The following is a 19630-nucleotide window of genomic DNA, read 5'->3' on the forward strand; positions in this document are numbered from 1 at the left end:
ATAGATAGATAGATAGATAGATAGATAGATATAGATAAATATCTCATCCCAAACATGAAGGATTAAAACAAATTTAACATAAAATACATTTTAAGAATTTATGATTATTTCTGGTAAGAGGAAGTGGCACCGAAAATTCTATTTCATTATTTTATCATATGGAAATATCACTGTATTTTCAGGCTTTATGATTAAAGTTAACACTAACTTAAGCAATAGTTGTACAGCCATTTCAGATGAATCTGCAGCATTGTAGAATTTCTAAGAAAATTTCTGGGATTGACATAATTTAGGCTTTTGAATATTTAAATCACTTTAATAAAATTATTATGACTGTAGTCTTATAATGTAATTGTCCCCTTTTTAGTGTTTTTTTCTTTTTAAAATGTAAATGTCCCTCAAAAAACATGTATTAATAATAATGACTAAAACCAGTGCAAAATAAAAATTGTGCTGTACAGATATTTTCAAGGTTTCTATTATGAGAATTCCACATTAACCACATGTCAAGGACCTGCCAGAGATAACTGTAAGAGTAATGACTAACATTCGTGCAGCACTTGACAGTATTCACAGAGATATCAAATATTTGACCTTCAAAAGGATTTTAAATTCCCGTTTCATAAATGGGAGAAATAAGAGTCAGTAATACAGAGCAGAGCTGTTACATCTTATGATCATGTCAGCCAATGAAGCAGGGCATTTGTTCTCTGTTGGAAGAGGGAAAAAGGAAAAACCCAGTAAAATCGTGAATCCCTTTTTTTTTTTTTTTTTCCAGTTTCAATAGTTTATTAATGTTAAATTTATGAAAATTGTTGCTGTTGCCTTTGGTTATATGTTTCCTGTATTGGCTCATGACGGCAGTTATCACACTTTAATGCTATTTCTTATTATCTCTCTGCTTGCTGGAACTGTGTTCAGTAAGGATGGGCCTTGCACTCTGCTTTTCTGAGTATCTCACAGAGTGCAAGACCCATCTTGGCATTGAGGCTATCTGATGAATATTTGTAATGTTTGCATGTAAGTATACACTATAAGTTATTGGAAAATAATTTTATCTAGTACTTGGGTTTGGGGAGCTCTTTTTCTTATTTGTATTTTTTAAAGTATACTTTAAGAATATGTTTATCCTCAGGTTAAAAAGAGAACCACTAAGGTATTCTTCAAAGTTATCTGATACCATTTTAGTTGTGATTGCTTCTTTTTGACATGTTAGTTGCATTTTCCCTAATATTTCATTTCTTCTTTTTAAGTGATATCTATTCTAATTTAGGCAATAAGGTATTTTAATTTTAGAAACATTGAGTAATGTAGTCTCACTGGTAATAATCTCATAATGAATTATTTGTAATTTTGGTGATACCCCTAAAATAGCTTTAATAACTACATATTTGGATATAAATATACATTTTACTTTTCTCTGTTTATCTTTTTCAAATTTTTCTTTTTTCCCTCTTTCCTTCCTCCCCCACCCCTTCTTCCTTCCTTCTTTCTTTTTTAAAGTAAACAGTTACTGAGCCTCTACAATATACTCATTCTTCCAGGAATCTCAGACAGAGACAAGAACAGGCGCTACCCGCCTGGAACTTACATTCTAGGATTAATATCAAGTATGAACCCATTTTTAGAAAAGTGTTGCAAATACACAAATCTAAAGACCAAGAAAGAGTCAGGAATTTCAATAGCTGCTTTGATAAGATTATAGAATGAATAATATGTATAATTTTAACTGAAAGCATCTATGATAGAGTGTTCATGAATTAATTATAATTGAAGATCAGTTGCTTGAGCAAAATAAGTGAAAATTCCTTATTTTTTCTCAATTGACAGTATCTGCAATACACATTTGAGTATTTTTTTCAATTTAAATATACCCAACACCATAGCATTTGTAAATTTCATAAGAAAACCCTATCTGTAAAATACTGGTATCAGAATAATTTTCAACAAAATTCTGTCAATGTCAAAGTTGAGAAATGTATTCTAAGAGTAAGTAGATGATGAATCAGATTCTGATTTAGAAAATCAAAACATTCTACATAGCAACATAACAATCACATACAGATTCATTAATCAGTTTTTTTCTTTATTAAATCCATATTTCAGCTAATAGTTCCAACACCCTCAGAGAAGGGAAAGTTATGTACAAATGATCCCAGTCTGAGAAAAGCTGTGATCTGAATGATAGTGAAAAGTGCACAAGATTCCATTGAAATGAACACAGCAGTTGTTCCTCCTTTGTATGTTATTATAAAGAGAACTGGGGGTCAAATTGCATGAATGATAAATGGAAGGTGCTTGAATTGGGTTGGTTCTTTTATGAACATTATACATTGACCTTGGCAGTTTTGACAATTACATCCATCATTTCTAGGAATCCATTCCAACACCCAGCCTGCTCTCTAATGTGACCAAATAAACAGGGTTTGTGAATATAAGAATCAAAGATTGATCTTCTGTGCCATTGCACTGATTAACAGTTTGTTACTTACGTTTTCATTCCATGGGTTATGCGAGGATCATAATTCACTATGGCACACCTGTAGATAGCATGTGAGAATGCTTTAATCTTCACTTACAGGCTTCAAAAGGCTGAATATTAGACTTCTAAGTTTGATAATCAAAATGAAATAAAACCATTAAGGTGCTCTTCGCATACTTTTAATGTGCATTTTATTATTTCCACGTTGCTTCAATAGAAACAGCTGGCTGAAGATGGAAGTATACCAAGCTTTCTAATTTTTACACCATTTTGACCTGTGGGTAACCTAAGTACCAATTTTCAGGTTTAAAAGCACTTTTCTGCCTCAAGTATCTTTGATATGAACAGAATTTTGTATAGGTTGAGAATCAGGTCTTCCCCTCAACCAAAAATCTTAAATGCAACATTATTTGAAGTCATAAAATTTTTCCCAGAAAATATATTATCAACTACATATGAGAGTATCTTAAAAGGCTGGGGTAATGTGTGTGTGTGTGTGTGTGTGTGTGTGTGTGTGTGTGTGTGTGTGTGCGTTTGTGTGTGTGAGCATTGAGGAATTCTAAATTATCTGCTGTTTTCAAATCCAAGAACTTATCAAATTGAGTTATTTAATAATGACTTAGTTTTCTTTAAAATGATATGGTGATACTTGCTCCATGTCAGAGCTAGTTGGGTTGTCTCACTGACAAAAGCTTCATATTACAATTGCCAAGTAAATTCTCAAGAGTCAGGCATGTAGCGTGTATTTACAAGCCCCCATTTCACCTTGGTTTCAAACATATAATCTGGGTCATATCAGGCAGTCAGTCCAATTAAATAATTTCTGGATTCAATGTAAAGTTTGTTAATCGGTCAACCTCTTCCAAGATTCAAACTTCTTCTACTTGTAGGTGTTTCCTTTATCCCTTTCCTGGTCCAGCTTCCAATCTCTAGATGGGAACCGTCCCAAAGTCAGTTGTGTCAGGAAGCTGGTATAGGAAGTCCATATAAATGTATCCTTAGCACCCATCCCATCCATCCGTTGCAGGCCTCCTTGCCCTGCTGAGCAGATCCTAGCTCCAGCTCACCCGTCTGTCTGCTCTGGATTTGTGGGAACATTAACATCTCTTCTAAATTTACAGCCAACACACAAACGTGACAGGACCACTTCTGGTGCCCGGCCTTCCTTAAGGATGCAATTCTGAGTCTGCTCCTATAGGTGGAACACAGAGCACATGACATTCACTCTTCCAAAGCTCCTATTTCTCATCCCACTTTTCCTTGCTTAGTGGGGACAACAGAGAAAGTGTCTAAACATCACATTTCCTCTAACAAGATTTTATTTCCTCCAAGTTCTACTACTTCCTAGCACTGTTTCCTATCTAATCTAAGCTAGGAGGAAATCATATTTGTGTGCAAGGTTTTATGCCAGTAGCAGTGTCCTTTTTACTTACTAATTTAATAGTTGTCTTTGCTTTCACTGGTGCATCAGTGATAGATTATTTCCACAGCAGTTAATGTACCTTCAATTAAGACAAGACAAGGGGATGGGTGACAATTAAGACTTTGTTCAATTAAGACAAAGTAGTGGGTGGTGGTAGGGGTCTGGTGGGCTTGTGGAAATCCAGTAGAGCAGTCTTGTAGTGTCTCCTGTCTCTTCATTCAATATAGATTTACTGGAGATATACTGTATGTCAGGCACTGTACTATGTCAGGAGAACAGCATAATGAAATAAAGATGCACAATTCTAAAGCACTGGGAGGAGAGCCAAAAAATGTGAATGATTGCCATACAGTTCAGTACTTCCCATACGGTACAGCAAGTAACACAGATCCAGGGATTACAAAAATTGCACTCAGTCTCAACTATGAGGACGTGTTTTTGTAAAGATGTTAGGGATAAACAAGTTTAAGGTTGCTTTGAGAAAGTGACACTTAGGTTGAAATATGAAAAAGTAACATTGGAGTTGAAATCTGAAGGATGTATAGGGAATAACCCAGGAGATGAGGTGGAAGATGGGGTAAGGCAAGTGTTTCAGGCACAAGTAATGGCATATTCAAGTCCAGAAATGAAAGCATGACGCTCTGGTTTCACCATTTATCTTGGCATTGTTATGTATTCTCTTGCCCATTTTGGTTTCTTCTACCAATGGACCCATAAATTATGATATTTATCTTTTAAGAAAAGATTCCAAACATATTTAAATGCTTAGCAATAAAAGACTTTTTGAACACCACCCCAATATACACATTCTATTATTTTATTCCTCTATGAATTACATATTACTTTATAACTGTATTATGTATCTTACAAAAATATACAAAAAATAAAGCCATCTAAAAATGAAATAATTATTAACATATTATTAATTATTAAACTACATTATTAATTGTTATAATTAATAATATATTGATGTTATATAATATATATTACAAAATATTATTTTATTTCTATTTGCTAATTAACAACACATTTCTTTTTCTAAATGAAAATAATATTATGAGCTCTAATTATATATTTTCTTTTGAGCCTTTTAATTATATGTTTCATGTTTTTCAAAAACACTGTTTAATATTTTTGGATAAATAAATTTCAACGTCAGGTTCTAAATCTAGTTTATTTCTATATTTGGTAGTCATGATGGTAATACATGAAAATGATACATCCATCATTGTACAATATGTACAACATAAAATATACACAAGAGATGAGGCTCGGTGTTTATAATAATGGATATAAATCCATATTTCAAAGAGTCTTGATACTTTAAACTTGTTTTTGCTCACTTCTTGTCAGTCATTGTTTCAGCATGCCTTGTAGCAGAAAGACTTGTTCAGGGAGTGAAAGCATTGTTCCTCTGCCATTTTCTTGGTTGCTCATGTTTATTTTATTTGTGTCATCTTCATTATGATAGTCACTTTAAGTCATTTGTTAATTTTGTGGTGGCTAGGTTAGTTCCAATTAAATAAAATAATCAATAAATTCCCTTATTTGATTAGACACATAGGATATCACATTGAAATCCTATGAAGCCAAACAGATGCATTGTGGATCTTCCTCTCTACCCCTTCCCTCTCATCTTTCCCCACCCATCCCCTTGCTCTCTTCTTGACCTCATGCAGATATTATTGGCATAGGTAATGAGGATAAAAAGAAGAATCCAGAGCAAAATCTCCAAAATCTACTTAGGATTTATGACTTAAAGCAGCAAATATATGTAATTACACATTCATATGACTACTACACATCACTGTATCACATCTACATTAGATAACACATCGAAAACAAGCTCCAGTTCCTACCCTAAATCTTTTTAAAATGCTTTTGATTTTACAGAGCCCCTAACATTATCACTTTCTCAAAGTTTTCTGAAATATATTGTTGCTTCAGAAAGATCCCTGTCAACAGCTGTCCAGGCTAAATCATGGTCATTTCCTTCTGTCTCATTGTGACTTATATGACCTCACAACCTTAGATTTTAGCTCTTTCAAATAACCATTAGGATTGAACTAGAACTGATAATCACCTCTTTTTGATGATTTCACGTGTCATCAATTCTCAAGGATTATTTGATTTGTTTATATGAAATTCTTTTTAAAGGCATCAGTCATATTATCAGCATATTGTCAACGAAGAACACACTGAATTCAAATAATTAATATTTTTAATAAAAGTTTGAGTGATAATAATCATATTATATATATATTTATGCATAACCTAGCTTTCTACATATGGCTCCTGCTTTAATTCCATAAATTAGGAATATATTCATGCTTTAAAATTATAAAGTATTAAAAGAATAATGATTCTCCATTTTTCTTTCATCTGCTTCTCTTCTAGTGAGTGTATTATTAAAAGAACAAAAATAATTGCCTAGTGGAAATAAGAAGAATTAAATAATTACTGAAAGTGGTACTAGGTAAAAATCCTTTGAATGTGAATTAAAATTAAATTGAAGAAAACACAGCAATAAATTGGCCTCAAGCATGGATCATATTATACACAAGATTATTATTAAATGCCAGCTGTGATTTTCTTTGAAGTAGTAGGTTTATCTCTTTTTAAAAATTGAATACCATTGGTTAATCTGATACAAAAAAATTTGTGATTTCCAGATAGCAAAAAAATACTCATTAAAAATATTAAAATAATTAGAGTGTTCTTTTTCTATTCCAAGATGATGTTATTGAACTAGTGTTTTCATATTGGCTCTTGGCTTGAATTAGAGGACATGTCCCCTGCCCTTGTCCCTCACGGTCAAGAGTTTTTGAAACAGCAAGCTCTCGTTAAGGGGCAGAATGCATTTTACAAAGGTTTGACATCATGGCCTTTGCTATATCAGCAAAGAGATTATAGTATGGACTTGAATAATAAAGTCATCACATTGTATATATAATGGATGTCATAAAATGCATATTTTACTTAAAGATGGAAAGGAAAACAATTTAAGTGGTAAAGGAAATTCAGCCCACCATTCTATTCAATGAGTATTTGTGCCATTATGAGTGTAAAATTGGAGGCACAACTCAGCTCTTCTCTTGATCTATATCAAATTAACATGTTTTTCTCATTCTGTTAGTATACATTTTTTTTTCATGCAAAATGATCCCTAATTAAGATCAAATTCTTTAACCAGCATTCAAGTGAAGAAACAGCAATGTAGCCTAATGTGAGAATATTAGCTTGGCTGAAAATACTGAGAGATCGCATGTTGAGCTCCAAGGTAGCATCTTTATAAGGGATTTTCAAGGTTAATTTTGATCATAGTAATCCTCAATTAGCCTGAAGACCTCATACCAAAATCCTCCAGAGATGCACTACCACTGCAGTTGACACAATTTAAATATGAATTTCATTGTCCCTCCAAGTCTATCCTATTACAATGAACTTTTGTGCTGTCATGTATTCATGGAGCTTTCATTATTTTATCCTCCGTTTTAGATTAGTTCACATGGGAAATCATGGCTGTCTGGTGCTTCTAGTATTCTCTTAGCCAGAATCTCCCATTCCATCTGTACCCTTCAGATTGTTGTCAAAAATTTTATGGCTTCAAGATCTCCTGTACCTGCCCAAGAAGCTAATATTGAAACTCATTTTTGCAATACATAATATATTCTTAAATAAACATATGAGCTGAGGCCCGAATTCCATATGGCTTCTGTATCATGGAAAATTATCTGAGCTATATCCAACCATAAGTATTCATCCTTAAATTCCAGCAGACTTTTCAGAATTCTTTTTACAACAACTTCCAGTCAAAATACACGAAAGTACTTATCTCCCAAAGGAAATCTCTTCTCTCTCAACTAAGATTTCCAGTTGTCAGTCTCTTATTACAGCAGCCAGCAAAAACTACTTATGAAAAACATGTGTAAGAGAATACAATATTTTATTTCTTTTTTGAAGGCTTCTCATTGATTAGTCCTGAGGGTACAAGGATGAATGATATTTATACCCTGCTCTCCAGAAGTCATAATAGGAAAGAGTAAAGTAGATTGTAAAAGTTAATTTTAATCCTTTAAGTGATGTAATGGAGGTATGGGAAAGGTACCCAGGGAGTCTCGACAAGAAAGGAACCTATAGTGTCTAAAGGAATTTTGTGGTAACATAGCAGAGATACAGCAAGCAGGATCTTGAAGGAGGAGGATGACTTTTGCCAAACAAGGAGTGAAGAGCATCTGTGCAGAGGGAAGAGACAAAAGTGTGGAGATGTGAACAAGTATGTATATTGGAAGATTAGCACAAAGCAGGGTGAGACTGAAACCTGAGTGTGAGAGACAGAAGAGTGGCAGGAATTAATCCTGACCACATAGATTATAAGATACAGATCACCTAAGACTGTAGAGTCTTTATCCAAAAGGCAATGATATCTGAGGGGTTTTTAAACAGAAAAAAAGATGTAATGATGTGAGTATTGTGGCAGAAATGTGCAGGATGAATCCAGTAGGAGAATCAAGATGATCTGTTTCTACAATCCAAATAAGAGATATTAACAGCTTTTACTAAAGTAATTAGTAGACAAAACAGAAAAAGAGTCACAGATGTAGAAAACAAACTTATGGTTCCCAAGGGGGAAGGTGGGGGAGGGATAAATTGGGAGATTGGGATTGATATATACACACTACTATATATAAAATAGATAACTAATAAGGACCTACTGTATAGCACAGGGAACTCTACACAGTACTCTGTAATGACCTATATGGGAATAGAACCTAAAAAAGAGTAGATATATGTATACATATAACTGATTCACTTTGCTGTACAGCAGAAACTATGCAACATTGTAAATCAACTATATGCCAATAAAAATTAATTTAAAAAAAGTAATTACTAGAGAGATTATGGAGCAGGATCAACAGAACTTTAGAACCAATTTTATTTAGGGAGTGAAAGGAATAAGTGAATTTATGATTACTTAAATGTGTCTAGGAAGGTAGACACTGTAAACAATACTTCGCTTCCTAATAATGGAGAAGAACACGGCTGGGAGGGAACGAAATGAAAGCGGTAAGATGAAGAGATGGATTCTCACTTTTAGGTCATCCAGGTAAAGATATATATCCAGTGCATAGCTGGAATAATCTCATAAGGCTATTTTCAGTATCGTACAATACAGATATTAGAAAAATATTGTGTTGGAATTTAAATGCTCACTTATGTTTTCCACATAAAATACTCTCCATGAATCAGCCTGTGTAAATTATGCATGACAAACTGTTGCTATACCATTTCAAGCAGAAAAACATCTGAAAAGTTTATATTTAACTAGAGTTGCTCTTTCCTTAAAAGGGCATTATATTTTTTGAAGTCTTATTCCATAAATCAGTGTTAACTTTATAAGTGTCCAGGGCAATCAGTAAGCAGTTAGGAGACTAATTGTCTTGAATCAAGTAAAAGCCCCAGAAATTTTGATCAGTTTACCCTAAATGTAAGATGAATAGGATAACCCTAAGCAACTATACAAAATCATTAACATTTTCAATACTGGTAGGGCTCTCTACATTTTATGTCTTTGCTAAATTTATGTCAATTTTCTAAAGGGTAATATGACAGGAAAGCCATAATACAGAGGTTTTATGAGTCAAGATGAGCTAAGTTACGCTGTGGTAGAAATAGATTATTCTTAAATCTTATTGCTTATAGCACAGCTAAAGTTGTTTTCTCACTCATACAAAGTCCATTTTGGGCAGATAGGGATTGTCCTCTCTTTGAGGACACAAAAACCCATGCCAATTGAATCACTGTGAAATATCACCTGAGGTAGAAAAGTTTACTTCCAGAATTTACCCTTAGGATATAACATGGGGCAAGCTCAGTAACCTAGATACAATGATGTACTTCTTAACTTCATTTATAACATGAAAAAAATGTGGTATATTTACGTGATGGAATTCTATACAGCCACCTAAAATAATTTCATTAAAACTATTTTATGGCTTGGAAAAATATTCTTGATTTGTTTTGTAGTTAACAAAAACATATTACTATTATAAGGAATATATGCAATTTGATAACATTTTTAAAATATATAGACAGAAACACACATGCCTGAAAAGAGAAGCATCAAAACTTTAATAGTGTGAATTTCTGGATGAAAGATTACATTTATTCTTAATTTTGTTTTTTGTACATTTATTTTAGAAATATGCAGTATATCTGCATTGAAAAAAACTAACTCATAAAAATGGAGCTTTATAAAACATATACTGTAGATTTAATGTTGGGGTAATATTTATAGAACTATGACATAAAATATATGTCATAAAGTAAAAAACATAGCAACTAAAATAAAAATTATTGAACAATGTTAGAAAAGTGGAAAAAAAACTCTGAAAAAGATTTTTCAAAATGAATACTCTTGGCACGTTGGATGGTATGCTTCTTCCAGGGGCTGAAGTATCCCAGGGATTGTAGGACATGTAGCATTCCTGGCTCCCATTCACCAAATGCCAGTAGCAGACTGCAATCGCTGAGATTAAATAAAATGCCTTCACTATTTCTAAATGCTCAAGTGTTAAGAACCATGGCTAGAAGATGACTGTGTCAATGAAAGACAGCCAACTGGCCATATTTATGAAAGGGTTTGCCAGTAAGCTGCCTGCATAATATGGTAGTAGGTACTAAAGATAAAAAATAACTCCCAACTGATCTTTCTTATGTCTAATGTCCTTGGGTTAAAGCATCATTCCAAGAAAACTTGTACACGCCTACTACCCTAACTCTCAGTTAGTTCTGAGCCTTAGATTTTAATTAAATCACTTCCTCCAACTCCCTCTGTGACCTTGAGTGTCACTTTGCTTCACTCTCCTGGCATCACTTTACTTTGCTGAATCTTTTCAAAATTAAGCTAATGAAAATTCTAGCTCTAAAATTCCAATGTTAATTGATTTATAGACTCATTCATGAATATATTCATAATTTTTACTAGGAGCTACACATACAGTGGCAAAAGAAGCAACAACCTGTATCATCAAGGTCACATAAGAGGTTATGAATTTAGCTTATCTAAGAGGGTTCATAAAGTAAGTTCTTAACTGCCTTTCTGCCGTTAATATCAGAATGATTACATAAAGCATGGTTGATGAGCAGAGATCATAATTTTTAGAAAATTGGACTCAGAGATGTGGGAGAAAAAAAAAGATCCAGGAGATAGAAAAATCATGATAGGGCTTCCCTGGTGGCGCAGTGGTTGAGAGTCTGCCTGTCAATGCAGGGGACACGGGTTCGAGCCCTGGTCTGGGAAGATCCCACATGCCGCGGAGCAACTGGGCCCGTGAGCCACAACTACTGAGCCTGCGCTCCACAACAAGAGAGGCCACAATAGTGAGAGGCCCACGCACCGTGATGAAGAGTGGCCCCCGCTTGCCGCAACTAGAGAAAGCCCTAGCACAGAAACGAAGACCCAACATAGCAATCAATCAATCAATCAATCAATAAAAAAAAAGAAAAATCATGATACTTTCAAATCAATTGGTTTAGCACAAATTGAACTTCTAAAAACTACAGTCTCCAATGACAATCCATTTTCTAAACTACATTGCCCCAGATGTCTTCAGATTCGTGTCCTTGCCATATGTGCCCTTAGTATTTCTATTACTATACTCAATACTATTATTTTTTAAATGGTTTCCTTCCTCACTAAATTGTAAGTGCTGATAGGGAAGCTTGGATCTGTATGGAAGATGGTTATATACTCCATATCTCAACAGCTCTTAGGTACTTTTTCTTGCCAACAATCTTGATCGTTTCATTGCAGCCCACTTTTTACGTATGATCTGTTTACGACCTCCTCTTACACCATTGCTTTCCACTTTACCTTAGGATTCTTTGTACAGGCATTGATAGTGAAGAATTGCTAAGACAGGGAAGCAAGTCTCATATGTAAAAACAGTAGCAATGTGTTGGCCATGATTTCCTCGTTCACATTGGTTCTCTATGCAGGGCAGTCCTATTCTGTGCCATTCCGCATGTGGGACTATTGCTGCTTCTACCCTGCCTTCAGGCTGAGTGGGATGTGACTGGAAACTTGAAAGCAGTACAGTCTTGCTGAATCCTTCTCTACCCCACCCTCTCCAAAAAAGAAGTTCACAGCATGATGCTAATACCTTTGTTTTTATCTATCTTAATTATACTTAAAATGTTACCATGATCCCTTTTTAAACAAAATACTTTGTCATACCAGAATAATTTTTTTAATCTTGAGGTCATTTTTTTTTGAAGCACATTTTTTTTTTTTTTTTACTTACTAAGGATTTTTGTTATTTATTTTACTTTCCTAAGTAGAATAAATTTTAATTATTAAATAAGTAAAGTTTTATTTACTAAAGGTTTCTAATGTATGAGGGATTTTTAAAAATTAGAAAATCTTGATATAATAAGGACATATTTTTTACATATCAGTTCTCTATCACAAAATTTCACTTTTCTCACATTAAAGTGTGGTTTTTTTTAATCAACCCTTTAAAATAAAAATTTTGGTTCCTATAAAGATGTTTTACAATGTATCGATCAGTGATTTTTATTATAAAAGATATGTACTTTTCAGGTAGCTTATTCTCAAATAAAACTACCCATAGAGTTATTGGAATTTGGAGTAAATGGAAGAATAATTTGATGTTGCTTTGAATTATCTAAGAGGAAATTAGAATATAATTCTGGATACGTTTTGAGACATCAGAATAACTCAGAAAATCAAAAATAAAATAAAGAACCTATCTGAGAGAACTGCTCACATTAGTCTTGACATTTCTGTTAGTTAGAATGATAGGAATGTATCACAAAGAGACAGCAAATAGCAAATATCTATATTTCCATCAGTATCCCACTCATTGTGCATTTATGTAATTTATGTTAGGCAGCCTTTATAAAGATACCATATCAAAAATTGTGCCAAAATTAATACAGGAGATATTAAACAAAATGAGCAGGAAAAATATGTATTCCATTGAAAGCTGACACTCATTTGTAGCAACCAAGGATGAGGACATTGAACCATCTCTTTGCTAACAATTTGCTGCCTTAGTTTTAGAAATGCAGCTGAGGGAAATGGAGTTTGATGTTCAGGCTGCATTCCTCAGTGTAACGTGGGTAGAGAGCACCCTCTACTTCCTCCTGATTAAATAGCACCCCTAGCCAGGAAGAAAGGAGATGCTGGTTCTTTGCGGATATTTTGCTCAGAAAATCAGAAGGGATTTGTCTATAAGGTTCATTACCTCTTGGCCTCTATTGCCAATAACCCATATTCAGGAGGCCACCATTGTGACACCCTCAAAGGAACTCCCTGAAGGAGGCAAAGTCTAGAAGGAGAATACCTGCTCTGAAGTTTCCCACCTTCCCCGAACTGAATCCGCACAGCCCCGCCAGGAGGGGAGAATGCAGCTTTGAAAAATAACACCTTTGTTATTCCAAGTGTTAGAGATGAAGCTGAGTTTTCAGATGGCCTCAAGGTTTGTGCACCCTTCACCAAACACAGATGGAAACTGGACTCTTTGAACTGCTTTGAAAATCTGTTACTAAGTATTGCTGTGGGTCTGGGAAGCAGCCATTGCTAACTTCTGACTGCCTGCAATTTTTATGGCTGTGTGATGACAAGGGATAAAATAGCTTCATTTTACAAATAAATCGCTTATATGCCAGGGAGGGAAAACTCACTGTCTAATCAAGATTTAATTTTAACTATGGTAATTCGAAATGGTGGTCTTTTTTATTTTAAAGACGGGCTTGAATATTGGCGTTATAATCAAGTCACAGAATATGCAGATAACATTAACTCATTCATACTGTTCTACTGATGATTTTGACTTTTTGTGGTTTCAGTACTTTTCTCTGAAGGCATTAAAATATATAAAGATGGATATCACCTATTTACACAGCAGTGATTGGCATTACAGTTCTTTAGCGCTTTGTAAGTTACATTAGAATATATTGACTCTTTGAATCTAAAATCAGAAATATTTGCTGTAGTAAGTCAATGCCATGCTCTGGGTTACACAATGGTTTCATTAAAAATATTTTAGATGCTTAACGCCACAGTTTTCATTTGCCTATATTAGGAACGACCATTCAATATAAACCACTGCAAATTGACAATCTTACTAAAGCCAGATTTAAGCCAGCAGAATTTACAATGAACCATCCATCAGAGCCTCTTACACATGCAGCACATAACCAGTTAGATTGTTCTTGTTGTTTTCCCTTCAACGAAAATTGAGCCACTGGGTAAGAATCAAGACATTCCTACAAACTGGCAGAAGGCTGTGAGAACTTCAGTTGTACTGTTCTTAATGGTAAACCAAGGTTTGGCCCACGCAATTGACAGCATTAAACTCTATGTTCTCAATGTAGTTTATTATGATTTTACAAACACTAAAAATTGCACATGTACACACAGTGTGTGTTTGTGTCTGGGCCAAAAAACAACTATCCCTTAGGTTGATATCACATTCAGCAAGTTTTAATGCTAAGGTTTCTATGGAAACATTAACTTAGCTGTGTTGTTTATGTGCAACATTTTTATGGTAGGAGTTTAACAATATCAACAGAGGTACATTATGATATATATTTAATAAGAACACATACTTTAGCCACAGCAGGCTGCCTGCTTGGAGCATGGCAAGGATGGCTGTGTGACCCTCTATCCCATCTCAGCAGGCACACAACAGCAGGACTGAGCAGACTCAGTAATCTCTTCCCTGGACCTATTGAACTTTTTCTTTTCAAAAAAAATTGATGTATATATAAAGAGACCAGGAATCTGAGCTTCCTTGCAACTTCCACCCCCCAGGGTTCACTGAGTGACTGTAAAATTCTGGCATGCACAATATTCTTTATTCCATCCTTCCTGCCACAGGTATTAATCATGGTGAAAGGAAGAACCTCACATCATGAGAATTTACAATCTCTCCATCTTCCTTGAGTTTAAAATGCTTGTATAATTCAAAAGTGGCACTAAAATTTCAATGATGTTTCAAGAAGGGTCTACTGGAACTATTACCAGTGTCTGATAATAACTACCTGATGCAAGAAAAAGAAAGATATCCTGGAACGAAAGGGAAGAGAGGGCAGGAAAGGAAGAAAGCTTTGTCACATGGTTTCCTTCCATCTATTATTTCACTGACAAAGAAGCCAGGAAGATGTGTAAAATCTCATTCACGTTCTTGAGAGAAAAAAACAATTGAATGGAAAAAACAATTATATGACTGCTTTGCTGATGCCCCCACATCATTCTTAAAAATACTCTCAGAAAGAGTAAGGGCAAGAATGATGATACGCAGTTGATGAGATCTTCAAGCAACTAGACTTGCATAATACCTTGAGACTGCTATAAATTCAAACTATGTTCATTATTTTAGAACTGCAAATTATGCTAAGGGCTAGAAGTAAAATGATTAAAGTGGAGTCCTTGCCAGGGCCACCATGTGTGATTATGCTGCTTGTGAACGACCCTGAGAAACCCAAGCAGAGGACGGAAGTGGGGCTGTAATAAGGCCACGCTCTGCTCACCAAGCCACAGACTCACAGGGTGCCGTCTGCCCAGTGGAGATGGGATGGGGGATACATTTAAAAAAAAAAATTCACATACAAAAAGGGGACACCTTTTTAAATTTACACACTGTTGCATCGCAAATGCTCTCTGGCCTCAGTGTAGCTCAAAGAAGATTGACTAGTATGCCAGGCCTAAAAACTGTATTGGATACTTACTTTTCCATGTAAGAGGCAAGGTATCTGCCAGGCACTGTATTCTTTCTTTCTTTTTGTTTTGCTTTTCTTTTTTTATTTTTTTGGCTGCATCGCAGCATGTGGGATCTTAGCTCCCCAACCAGGGATCGAACCCATGTCTCACTGTAGTGGACGTGCGGAGTCCTAACCACTGAATCACCAGGGAATTCCCTCATTTTTATCTTATTGAGTCCTCAGAAGAATGAAAAGTCTTTATCAGTGCCAACATGGTGCGGTTCCCAAGCTTGTTCTTACCCCTCATCTCCCCTCACTCTCCCTTGTGCCTCGTCTGTTCCTCACTGTTCCCAGGGCCCTTTGCACTTGTTAGTGCCTCTGCCTGGAACACTGCCTCCACATGCTGCCCTGTGGTTCATTTCCTCGCTCTGTGCAGGTGCTTGACCATCCCCTTATCAGGAAAACCTTGCTGGCATGTCTATCTTTCTGGGAGCCACCTCTCTGCCAACCCCCAAGCACTTTGGACCGGTGGTCAACCCTTACGCATCCTAATGTTTCTTCATTTAACTTACCATTCCCTTCCTATATTACATATTTAATCGATGGTCTATTTATAGTCTGCCTCCCAAAACCAGAACCTAAGTTTCAGGAGAGCAGGAGTTTCTGCTTGTTTTGCTTTTCACATCATCCCCACCTCTGCCAACTTGGGGATGTCACTTGTGACCTAATCCAACATCAGCCCATCTGGGTAGACTTCTCCTAGGGTTTACCCCTTTTATCTCCACTCCAGATATACCAAAGAATAGCCAACATGAACCCCACTCCCATCATTTAATCAAAATTAAGATATTTAAGTAATGTATTCTTTTCTGAAGATATCTTACTTGAATATATTATGTAAAACATGAAAAGCGTTCCTTAGAAAGTAATCTATAATGATACAGGAGTTTCTTTCTGTCCCCCTCAAAAATCAAGGTTCTAATTGCCCCTGCATCAGTTAGCAATTCTCTTAGGCTACATGTAACAGCAACATTACAGAACAGTTTTTAATATATCAGAAACGACTTCTTTCCTCTAGCAAAAGAAATTTTGAAGTTGACAGTCTAGGACAAATGCAGCCCCTCCACACTACCTTCAGTACTTCAGGTACTTTTATTTTTCTTCTCCTCATTCTCAGGTATATCTTTCACCCTCATGGTCATAACACAGTGCATTCCCCATCATCCGCTATCATTGAGGTCATGTTTTAGGCAGGAAGGATAAGTGTGGTGAGGATCAAAAATACATTCCAGTAAAGTCTGACCCCTCTTAAAAAGATTTTCCAGGATTCTACCCAGCAACTCCTACTTATATCCCACTGGGGAGCATTGTGTTACACGATTGCCCATACTTCAAAGAGAGCCAAAAAAGTGTAGCTTTTTAGAGGAATGCATTTTCACCTCCATTTAAACCAGGTTTTGCTGATCAGAAAGAAATAAGAATGAATAATGAGAAGACAACTAGTACATGATCCATCACTGTCTCTACAAGAGGGTAGTGGATATCAGGTTATCAACCAACAGTGACTGCAACAGTGAAAAAAAGGAGAATGTCTTCTCCATAAAAATTCTCTCAATTTTCATTTGGTCTTATAATACAATTAATGTAATTTTTGCAGAAGTTTCATGCATAAAGAATTATTCTAAATCATTAATAAAAAGACAAATATCCTAACAGAATAAAGGATCAAGGGATATGAGCCTTGCCCAAAATAGCCAAGAGAAAACAAAAGAGGTTCAAACTCACCTGTAATCAGGAAATGCAAATTATAACAATGAGATATTATTTCACATCTTTAGGTTGGCAGAAATAAAAAGGCTGGATAATATCAAACATTTGAAAAGATGTAAGAAAATGACAGCTCCTACATTGCTGATGAGAATGTAAATCGGTGCAACGATTTTAAGAGCAATTTGGTGATACTTAGTAAACCTGAAGATGCTAGCATTCTGCCATTGTCATATACCCCAGAATGCCCTTGCACAGCAAGTCCAAAACAATGTGCACATATATATAAATTTAATCATTGTTTGTGATACCAATTGTCTGGTTTGGGTGGGCAGGGCTTTACTATACCCATTTTATGGTTTGCTCCTTCCTATAATGAGCAGAAAGAGGACGGATACTGAGATACTACACCGTTTGACTTGGACTGGTCCTAATATTTTAATACATATGGAACCAATTCTCCACATATCAAACAATGCTGACAGGGGGGACATCTACAAATAGCCCTTTTGGTGTCCACATTTCTATTTTGTAATGGAGTCAAGAATAAATGTTCTCTGATTTTGTTATGGTTTTGTAAACTGCAATCCCTATGACACTTAAGCCTACCTGATCTCTACCTCATCACAGAATGAAAACCTGGTGGAGATAAACTAAATATTTAGTAAATATTTAGGTAACTAAAAACAACTTCAGGAGTGATATCAGCAACATGGCCAAATAAGGCATCCTTTGCTTATACACCCTCAACAACAACAATTTGGCATCCATCCACAGACAAAAGTGCCTTGGTGGGAGCTATGGGATCCAGCACCATATGCCAAAGGATCCAGGAGGAGTCTTGCCTACCTCTGCATCAGGTAATGGGCACATAGACCTTGGTCCTGGCTACATCCCCTCTCGGCCACAGTCTGGGAGCCCACGGAGATCACTGTCTTAGACAATCACACACAAATCAGAGAGCCTTTGTGGAAGTGCAGGTTTTTAGCAGAAAAGTTTCAGCACACTGTTGGAGCAAGAACTATGAGTTTGGATGCACTGGAGAGAGTAAGAGAAACAGTTAGACTTTATACCTACATCACCTCTCCCCCAAAGCAGAATAGCTCAGGGCAAGGAAAGACCTTCTTGGACTATGATTTCTCCCACAGGGGAAGTGAGAGCATATGAGTGAGTGCTCAGCTTCGCCAGCTATGCAGGAAGCTGCCAAAGAGGCCCCTTTCTCTCCCACACCATCCAGAGTACTGAGTCATGAGCTATATGACTGCAAAGTGGGAAGAAACTGAGAGAGCAGCAGATAAGACTCTTGGAAGGCATTAAAGGGAATCAGATCCTACTAACTGTGTCACAAGCTTCATCAAGAAGTCCACCCACAAGTGCCAAGAATGCTTCCCCTCTAGATCCCCCCAGTTGGCCCATGGGTACCACCATCACTCCATGTACCTAACTCACATACCCCCAACTCTGTGGCTAGCTCCCTGAGTGCATTTCGTATGGTGGTGACACTGAGCTTTGGAAAATGGCTAGCGAGCACTTGAAAAAAGCTGGTCCAAATCTACAAGACAGGGAGAGACCTCAAACTTGAGATTTAGCTCTACCCTTGGGAAAGCAAAAGAGAGACTATCAGCACCTGGCTGAGTGCATTGCAGGACTGACAGAAAGGAATACAAGTTTAAAAATTCTGCCCCAAGAGGGAGCAAGAAATGTGGAGCAGGTGTATCCACAGAAGGTCTGAGAATGCCACAGATTACTAGGAGGGCTGACAGAGGCATTTCTCTGCCCAGAGTCAGTCAGTAGAGACTAGAGGAGGATACCGCTACTACAAATGGAAAGATAGCAACTCAAGACTTCAAGGAACATGAAAAATCAGGGAAACATGATACCACCAAGGATCTCAATAGTCTTCCAGTAACCAACCCCAAAGACATGGATATCTGTGATTCACCCTGTAAAGAATTCAAAATAACTATTTAAGGAAGCCCAATGAGCTACAAGGAAACACAGGAAGACAATTCAATGAAACAAGGAAAACAACATACAAACAAAATAGGAAGTTTAATAAAGAGATAGAAATAAGAATAAGAAAGAACCAAACAGAAGTTCTAGAGCTGAAGAATACAATGAATGAAAGAAAAAAAAATTCAATATAAAGAACTGATAGAAGAATGGATCAAGCAAAAGAAAGAATCTGTGAATTAGAAGGCAGGACCTTTGAAATTATTCAGTCA

The 19630-nt window shown here is 35.9% G+C and overlaps 2 long non-coding RNA genes across 2 annotated transcripts in view; one reads left to right on the forward strand and one right to left on the reverse strand.

Moving 5' to 3' along the window:
- Positions 1–15254, forward strand: part of LOC309629970 — a 34977-nt gene extending 19723 nt beyond the window's left edge. Inside the window, exon 2 of the long non-coding RNA XR_014245339.1 lies at positions 9–15254. This is a non-coding gene — a long non-coding RNA (uncharacterized lncRNA). The remainder of the gene's footprint in view (positions 1–8) is intronic.
- LOC309629945 overlaps positions 1–19630 on the reverse strand; it is a 379704-nt gene that overhangs the window by 320096 nt on the left and 39978 nt on the right. The gene's annotated exons all lie outside the window — the stretch shown is intronic.

Source organism: Balaenoptera borealis, assembly GCF_965194805.1.
Source record: "Balaenoptera borealis genome assembly, chromosome: 5".
In the NCBI taxonomy this organism is placed as follows: Eukaryota; Metazoa; Chordata; class Mammalia; order Artiodactyla; family Balaenopteridae; genus Balaenoptera; species Balaenoptera borealis.